Consider the following 9,615-nt stretch of genomic DNA (forward strand, 5'->3'; position numbering starts at 1 on the left):
AGCAGGCTGGCTTACAGAGAGGGTTCTGAGGAGGGGAGTCTGTTTGGTGGTGCCGCTGAAGAGATCCTGGCTGGAGATGTGGGGTTGGAGGGGAGGGCAGGAGGCCCGGGAGAATGTCAGAGGTGGGAGGGTTCTCGGAAGTCATCTTGCTCACCATCCCTTCTGGAGCTCCACTTCCCTCTGCAGCATCCCTGAGAGGGGGTTCCCCACTCCCCATTCCTGTGTCTGGGAGCTCATTGCCGCTCAAGGCCATCCATGACATCGCTGCCAAGTTCACTGCTGTTGGAAAGCTCATTCTTCATGGTCTCCTGCTTCCATTCTAGGATCACGTCGCTGGCCTGCTTCAGTTGCCAAATTCCTCACCATGGCCAACAGGGCTTTCTATCACTGGGCTCCCGCCGATCTCTGAACCCCAGTGTACCATACAAACACAGCGCAATCAGAACAAATACGTATTTTCTTGAGAATCTAAAATATTCCTCCTGTTGTCTCCACTCACTGATTTAGGAGGCCTGTTGAACAATAGTCTGTCTAGACCATCAGAAACGTCACACGATTGGTGTTTAGACCGGACGTGCAGTATTTTGTGACTTCCTGCCCCGTGAGGCTGGTAAATAGAGAAGTCCTGTGGGTGCTGTGCTCAATATTTCACCCGTCATCAGAGCCCCCCACACACCGCCTCACCCCCATCCCCCCAGCCCACATCCACACACACCAAAAACAAAGGAGAATAATTCTTTCTATTGAGGCACCCAGGTCTCCCCGTAGTTTGCACCTAGGATCACCTTCCGCCTGCTGGAGCAGCACGGAATCAGACTAATTCGTCTTCTCTCTGACGGCCTTTCACAACTCTGCAGACAGCTGTCATGCACTCAGGGAGGGTCAGACTGGGGAAGCCCGAAAGCCAGGCAGAGGTGTCCAGACTTGACTTGGCAGCTAATGAGGAGCGCTTGACTTGGCAGCTAATGAGGAGCGCAGCTAATTCTTAAGCGGGAGGGAGATGACTGAAGTCATGTCTGAGGACAACTCCACCAGCAGCCCAGGCCTAGGGCAACCTGGATGGGGAGCCAGCTAGACACGGGAGCTCTGGCCAAGGAGCTGTCATCATCTAGAAAAGAGGAACCTAGGAAAGGTAGTTACAAGAAGATGAAGGGGACTTGGTGGTTCAGACACTGGTATGGGAATGAACCTGTAGGTTGTCTTGCACTCCTCTGGCTGTGTTTCTTCGTCTCCCCAGACTGGGGAACCTGTAGAATCATGCCTCTTTGGTACCATCCCCTGCACTGTGCTTGAAAACCACCTGCTGACAGGGGGATGCAGGTACTGTTGTGGTCAGACACTGAGGTTTGCCTGGGAAAATGGTGTTGGCGTTAGGAATGACCATTTCACTTCACAAACCTGTACAGAGCAGGGAGGGGTCCCAGGGTAGATGCTGGGCCTATGGGATAGGCAGTTTTTTGGTGACAAGGCGGCAAGGCCATCGTCTCCAGTATTTCAGTCAAATACTGATCTAGACATTGCTGTGAAGGTATTTGTGGATATCATCAGTTTTTCGTTGTTTTTTTTTTTTTTTTTTTTAAGTAAGTAAGATTATCCTAGATAATCTGGGCAGGCCTCATTCAATCAGTTGAAAGGTCTTAAGAGCAGAACTGAAGTTTGCCTGAAGAAGAAATTCCAGCTGTGAACGCAGCTTCAGCCTGTGCCCAAGAGAACGTGTGTGCAGAAATATGTACGTACACAGGCACGTAGATGTGCATATGTGTGTATCTGTAACACTGATACAAAATGATTATCTGTCCCACAGTTCATATGTAAATTTCACCAACTGTTCCAACAACGTCCTACTTCATAGCTATTTCTTCCCCCTGATCCGGCATCCAATCCAGGATCACTTACCACATGTTCATATCTCTTTGAGTCTTCTTTAATTGAGATCAGGTCCTTAGCTTTTTATTAATCTCATGAACTCGATTTTTTTTTTCAAATTTAGATTACAAGCCAGTTATTCTGCCGAATGGCCTTGCATTTGGTTTGTATGATGGGTCCTCAAAATTAGATCGAGGCTATGGAATTTTGGCAGATACACCATAGAAATGACACCAACTTCTTCTCAGGGCGTCATATCAGGAGGCACATAAGGTCAGTTTGTCTCTTGACTGGTCTTGTAAACTGACCCAGTGTTTACTGTTGTGTTCACCAGGTTAACCCACTGTAGAATTAATCATTTTCCCTTTGTAGCTAGGAAGCAATTTGTAGAGAGGTGCTTTCCGCTCATGTAAATATCCTGTTTTTCATCAAACTTTCAAGTTGTAGCATCCACTGATGATTCTTGTCTCTGCCGGTTATTATTAATGGTTGCACAAGGATAATATTCTAACTTCATTATTCTTTCTACATTTACTCGTTAATATTCTTCTATGAGAGAGAGTTCTCCCTTATTTATTTATTATTTACATTAGTATGAGCTCATACATTCTTTTTTTTAATTTTTAATTCAAATATTGTTAACATACAGTGTTATATTAGTTTCAGGTGTACAATATAGTGATTCAACAATTCTAGACATTACTCAGCGGTCATCACAATAAGTGTGCTCCTAGTCTCCTCCACCCATTCCCCCATTCCTCCCTCCTCCCCTCCAGTAGCCATCAGACTCTACAGTTGAGTCTATAATTGAGTTTCTGGGTTTGTCTCTCTCTCTCTCTCACTCACTCTTACTTTTCTTTTCCTTTGTTAGCTTTGTTTCTTGAATTGCACATATGAGTACAATCATATGGTATTTGTCTTTCTCTGATTTATTTTGCTTGGCGTTATATTCTCTAGCTCCACCTATGTTGTTGCAAATGATAAAATTTCAGTCTTTTTATGGCTAAATAATATTCCTCTGTGTGTGTGTGTGTGAGAGAGAGAGAGAGAGAGAGAGAGAGAGAGAGCGCTTCTTTATCTTCATCTATTGATGGATACTTGGGCTGCTTCCAAAATTTGGCTATTGTAAATAATGCTGCAGTAAACATAAGGGTGCATGTATCTATTTGAATTACTGTTTTTGTATTTTGGGGGGTAATTACCCACTAGCATGATTACTGAATCATATGGGAGTTCTATTTTTAGCTTTTTTTTTTTTTAAAGATATTATTTATTTATTTGACAGACAGAGATTACAAGTAGGCAGAGAGGCAGGCAGAGAGAGAGGAGGAAGCAGGCCCTCTGCTGAGCAGAGAGCCCGATGCGGGGCTCGATCCCAGGACTCTGAGATCATGACCCGAGCTGAAGGCAGAGGCTTTAACCCACTAAGCCACCCAGGCACCCCGCTATTTTTACCTTTTTGAGGAACCTCCGTACTATTTTCTATACTGGCTGCACCAGTTACATTCCCACAACCAGTGCACAAATGCTTCTTTTTCTCCACATCCTCACCAACACTTGTTACTTCTTATGTTGTTGATTCTAGCCATCCTGACAGGCATGAGGCGATATCTCATTGCAGTTTTGATTTCCCTGATGATGAGTAATGTTGAGCATCTTTTCATGTGTCTATTGATCTGTATGTCTTCTTTGGAGGAAATCTGTGTCTTCTGCCCATTTTAAATTGGATTATTTATTTTTGGGGTGTTGAGTTGTGTTAGTTCTTTATATATTCTGGATGCTATGAGTTCCTAGATTCTTATTTTATTCAAAGAACGTACTATGGGAATGTAACTACTGTTATTTAATGTTCAGATTGCCCCAGATTTGACCAGTGGGATCCTCTTCTGATTCCTCTGTCCTTTTGACATATTGCTACTATCTTTTTAGCACCTCCTTAATTTCGGAACAACATGATATCTAGGTTCATCTTGTGTTTTCTCTCTCTGAGCCCTGAAACCAGCCATTTCTCCAAGGAGTCCTGGTTCCTTTTACTGATGAAAGGTATTTAGAAACCAAGAGCTAGCTGCCAGGTGTGCTCAGTGCTACTGAGTGTCTACTTCTAAGACTTTTAGCAGACAGAACTAAGAAATATGAGTTGATATTGATATCTTATTACCATATCTGTACACACACACAACCATGAACTCATATAGATATCTCCCATTCTAATTCATTACCATAAGATTGATTTTAGTGTTCCTTCTCTTTATCTTTGTAACTCTCTTCTCCAACAGCAAGAATAGGCTCCCATTAACCTCAATATATTTATTCAATTGCTCAATTCTATAGCATACTAAAAACTTTTAGGATTGCTAACCCATACCACTATAGGAAAAAGTCCTTCAACTAGAATTCAATATTCATTGGTTTTTGTTTGTTTGTTTACTCTCCCTTCAGTGTGGTAGTATTATTTATTTGAAGTAGAGTTAGGCTCATTCAATTCTATTTATGTTCCATTTTTAGGTGGTTTTGAGGGTTTTTTCCCTTCTCCTCATCCTTGTTCATTATTTTTTAAGAGGAGAAGTATTCCTTACCTAGGGCCTGTGGGTTTGTGGATGGATTTGATGGGGTCGGTAAACCCCCTGCAGTTTAATGCAAACTATTAGATATGTGTGTACCTTTTCTGGGGAGAAAATCCACAGCTTTCAAAATATTCTTAAAGTGAACTTTAACCTAAAATGTTTAGGGAGCAAGAGAAGAGAGCAGAAATCCAGGGGCCGGCCCTCTTTAGAGTCTCTTACGAGTGGGGGAGAAAGTTTCACCAGCTTATAAGATTCTCCAAAGAAGACAAGTTTCTATTTATCTTGTATCTACGCCAAGTGCCAAGGACACACACAAATGCCAAGTGAAGAGACACCAAAGGAGGGAAGAGAAACTTGGGAGCAAACCTGCACATGCAGCTCACGACTGCTCTTTGCCAAGAAGGCCTAGAACCAAACCAGAGTACAGAGAGGTGGGTTGGAGGAAAGGGAACCTAGCATGAGCATTTATCTATAGGTATACACAGAAAACTAAACCAGGAGAAAATTCTCAGCATGCTGAAGAGACATTGACCCAAGGCTGTGACACACTCCTTGCATAGGTGGTTTCAAGGTCCATGGGTGATTTCAAGGTGGTTTCAAGGTCCCTGCTAAATTAGAGAACAAGAGCAATTATACCTGTGTAGGACAGCAGTGAGTCAGGCAGGGTTTACCATTTGCAAGCATGAGTTGAAAGCTTTCCCTGGGTGGGGTGGGAGGAAGGAACCCACCTTGGCATCTGACATAAGATGTTTCATGTAAGGGTGGCATTGCTCCTCAAGGAACTTCTGCTGCTAAAGAGGGACCTTCTCTCTCTCTCTCTCGCTCTCTCTCTCTCTTCCTTGCTCCCTCTCTCTCCCCCAAATGAATAAATAAAATCTTAAAAAATAAAGGGGGGAGGGGCGCCTGGGTGGCTCAGATGGCTATGTGTCTGCCTTTGGCTCAGATCATGATCTCAGGGTCCTGGGATAGGGCCCTGCATCAGGCTCGCTGCTCAGCAGAGAGTCTGCTTCTCCCTCTATCTCTGCCTCTTCACCTGTTTGTGCTCTCTCTGTCTCTCACTCTCTTTCTCAAATGAATAAATAAAATCTTAAAAAAAAAAAAGAGCGGTCTAGAATGGAGATAATGAGGTGCAAGCCTCATGGTCAAGGACAACCTCCTCAGATGTGTCAAGGACAACCCACTAAGGGCCAGCCAGGAATCCAGAAGAAACCATAAACCTAGTCTGTGCCACGTGGCTCAAAGCTTGTCTAGAAAGTCATGGGCAGGCCACAGCAAAATCATAGAACACAAACTGAGCCCATACACGCTGAGTGATCTGTGGGGTGGGTAAACCAGGGGAAGTCTCCTAAAGGAAAGAGCTGATACACGCTGTGAAAGGGCTGAAACTGAGGAAAGATAAGAGAAGAGACAAGGGTGTTCCACTTGGCAGTGACAGCTCAAGGGATGCTTAAGCAGAGGTTTGGGGCAGAAATGGTTGATCCTCCAGCAGAGAAGGGGGTTTGCATCAAAGACCGATCTGGAGGGTGCTGAGGTCACATGCCCACAAAAGACACTGTTCCTCAAGAGGAATGATGTGATGGTTATGATGTTTGAGGGAGAGACTGTGTGGGGCTGAACTGGGGAGTTGCAAATGCAAGGAGAACAGCAGGGGTGTTACTAGGATCACCGGGATGGGAAGTATCTGCCTGGGCTGGAACAGGTGGCAGTGTAAACACAGATACATATACACAGGTAATAAAAATGAAAATCACCACAAACATTTTATATGGCTCTGTGGACTAAGATCACATGTGCCCATATAGAATTCTAGGAGCAACACTGAGAATTATTTATAATGCTTTACTGAGCAGCTATTATGTGCTGGTCATTGAGTTAACTGCTTGGCTGAGTCTCACAACCACTGCATGAGGGAAACCACGTACTTTCTACCACTCGATATCACATGCTGTAAATTTGCTCAAATGTGAATCTCATAAGAACCCTGTCTGTTCAGTGCATCAGGAATTATCCCCACTTTATAGTAGAAAAAACAACACTAGAGAAGGTGAAGGCCCTCGCTCACAGCCACTCAGCCAAGGGCTGTCCGCCAACACTCTGGACTCTTATTTTGGGGATCCCTACACCTTACTTTCTCCCTCGGTTCACGTACAAGGTATTAACAGAGCCCTCCAGTGTCAAATGTCACTTTGGCCTAGATCTACAGCCCACTTCATCTAAACATACCAAATTCCTGGCATTGGTTCACCAAAGGTCAGTAATGCGGCTCACTCAAGGGTCACTCAGCTGAGTCTAGCCTGCCTGGACAAAGAACCCAAGGAATGGAAGTAGAGGTGAGGGCAAGGTGACCTAAAAGATGAGGTCACCTCCCCATCTTTTAGAAGACATAACCACTCCAGTCTCCTGCTCCTGACTCAGAAAAATGGGGGAAGACACACATTCAATCTGCATTACATCAGGTTGCACAAGACAGAGGGAGGGCAAGCTCTCAAGGTCACCATTATGTCTTCATGCCAGGGTTGGGTCTTAGGAAAGCAAGCAAAATGCTGGCGGTCGCTTGGAACTGGAGCAAGCAAGGAGGAAGTCCCTGGGGAGACACTTGCCTAGGCTTGTTCTGCAGATGGTCCCTCCGGCCCCTCGGAATCTACTCCCACTCTCAGTGCCTCCTGCCATTAGCCAATTGTAGCCACACGCGCACCCTACTCTTCCATTTGAGATGCTCTCCCCCTTTCCCTTCAAATCCTCTTTTCTGGGCCCATGAGCTGCTTGTTTCAGTTTTTCTATGCCGCACAATGACACGGGTTATTATGAACCAAGAGGGTTGCTGCCGGGTTCACCTTGGGAACAGGTGAGTGTAAGGTATGTTTTACATCTGGCCATATCCTCAGATCTCTGCTCTATCACTTGCCCGGCTCACCTGATTCTAAGACTGCTTTCCACAAGTCACAGAAATGACTACAACATGGCACTGAGGTGGGGTGAGTACCAGGCCCACGTGGAGCTCCAGAGAGGGCTGAGGGGAGACCCCATGGGCAGGAGCTGGAAGACAGCCAGAGCCAGGTGGGAAGCAAATGGGCTGCTTTTTAGCTCCAGGCAAAGATCAGGCACTGTATCTGTCCTTATCAAGTTAGCGGCTGGACATGTTTTTCATCTGAGAATGAGACTAAAACAGGCCCTGGAGCAAGGAGTTCAATTCGGAGATTTAGCTTGTGGCCTGTCTGGTAGGTGTTCCAAGACAATGGCTGTGTCCCTCCTGGGGGCACCGCAGATCCCCTGGCAAGAGCTGCAGAAGAATATGAAAGTCTTCGTGCAGCATTTTCTTACGCTAAAGCTCCCATTCCACAAAATGCATTGAGCACTTACTATATGCTGGGCATCTGGAACGTGGGCACTGTCGATGAGCAATGTATAACTTTGCACTTACTATACCCGAGGCCCTATTCATTCTCATGGCAGCCCCATGGGCTGTCTATAAAAATGCCTCCACTTCATAGATGAGGAAACCAAGGCTCAGAAAGACAAGAAACATGCCTGAACTCACACAGCAAGTACATGACAGAAGCAGGATTCCGACCCACGCTTTCCAAGGCTGTGTGGCTCACCACCACCCCACAGGATCCCGGAGAAGTCAGGAGCACTCCTGTCCCCGGAAGCCATGTCCCTGGGGGAAGAGAGAATATAAACAGATCATGAAATGTAAGATGCTCCTGGCTCTAATGGAAGCCCGAAGAAAGTACTCTCTTTTTCTTTTAGCCTATTCCTGTGATAGTGCGTGAGGGTAGGACCCCAGGACCAGTGGAATGTCAGGTGTAATTCTTGTCTTTCTGCGACTGCTCACCTCTTGGTTCGTTATCAGAGAGTCAAGAGGCCAGTGAGAAATGGCCGCTTTGGAGGGTTCATCTAGTCCCATTTATAGGCTGGGACTGTCACATCCGTTGTCATGCTTAAACCCCACTCTGAGGGGTTTAAGGGGTTTAACGGCCCTTGCCGTTCCCTCAGCATTGAATGTGCTTCCCCAGATGCCCCCCAGCTCGCTCGCTCATGTCTCCTGGCCTCTGCTCCAGTCTCCCCTCCCAGGAGAGGTCCTCCTCTAACTCCTTGTCTGAAATAGCTTTCTGGGGAGCCTGGCTGGCGCAGTTAGTAGCACACGCACCTCTTGATGTTGGGGTTGTGAGTTTGAGCCCCATGCTGGGGGTAAAGATGACAAAGATTGAAAGATAATAAATTGAAATGAAATGGAATGGAATAAAATAAAATAAAATAAAATAAAATAAAATAAAATAAAATAAAATAGCTCCCTCGACACCTTTATGCCTTCTACTTAGCTTTCTGTCTCTTAGTGAACTCAGCAGTCTGAAGTTTGATTTTACACTTACCTGTTTGTTGTCTCTCTCCCCAGATGAAGACTGGGCCTACTTCTGTCTTGGTTACTGCTCTACCCCCAGCACCTAAAACAGGATCTGGAACACAACAGATAATAAATAATTGGTTGAGCAAGTGAATCAATTTGAACCTTACAACAATCCTTCAAGAAAAATCATCTTTGACAACATGAACCTCATTGCCATTTTTAAAAATAAGGGACCTGGGGCGCCTGGGGTGGCTCAGTGGGTTAAAGCCTCTACCTTCAGCTCAGGTCATGATCCCGGGGTCCTGGAATCAAGCCCTGCATCGGGCTCTCTGCTCAGCAGGGAGCTTGGTTCCCTTCCTCTCTCTCTCTGCCTGCCTCTCTGCCTACTTGTGATCTCTGTCTGTCATATAAATAAAATCTAAAAAAAAAAAAAACAAAAACCTTTAAATTAAAAAAAAAAAAAAAGGACCAAGCATATAAAAGTTATCTGGCCAGTCGACACAGGGCCTGCCCTTGGGACTGGATGTGTGCCCGGGCCCCTCTCCTTCCCACACAGCCCTCCCGCCCCCACACTGCTCTCTTCTCTTCCCCTGACTCAGTCCATTGTTCTGTGGTCCAGGGTCTGTTCGTTGTTTATAGAAAGGAAAGAAACCCAACACCACCCAGGAGTGCCATTTACCTACCCCGGGCAGGTGGAGTGGCATCCTCTGAGAAGCACGGCATGGTCTCAGTGTCACCTCCTCCCTTCTCTCTGCCACCAAGCATCCAGGGCAGCGTGGTGGGCCAGGTTCAGGTCACCCTCCAGACAGCAAGAGTGGCTCAGCCTCCCCAGTGTTG

At 45.8% G+C, this 9,615-nt stretch overlaps 1 long non-coding RNA gene across 1 annotated transcript; it reads right to left on the reverse strand.

Moving 5' to 3' along the window:
* Positions 1-413: 413 nt before the first annotated feature.
* Positions 414-8,863, reverse strand: LOC116882271. Its single transcript, XR_004385611.1, has 3 exons — positions 8,804-8,863; positions 7,969-8,088; positions 414-607 (listed from the first exon to the last, which is right to left on the reverse strand). It is a non-coding gene; the product is annotated as an uncharacterized LOC116882271 (long non-coding RNA).
* Between the last annotated feature and the right edge of the window lie 752 nt (positions 8,864-9,615).

Source organism: Lontra canadensis, unplaced genomic scaffold (assembly GCF_010015895.1).
Source record: "Lontra canadensis isolate GAN:19392208 unplaced genomic scaffold, GSC_riverotter_1.0 scaffold3, whole genome shotgun sequence".
Lineage (NCBI taxonomy): Eukaryota > Metazoa > Chordata > Mammalia > Carnivora > Mustelidae > Lontra > Lontra canadensis.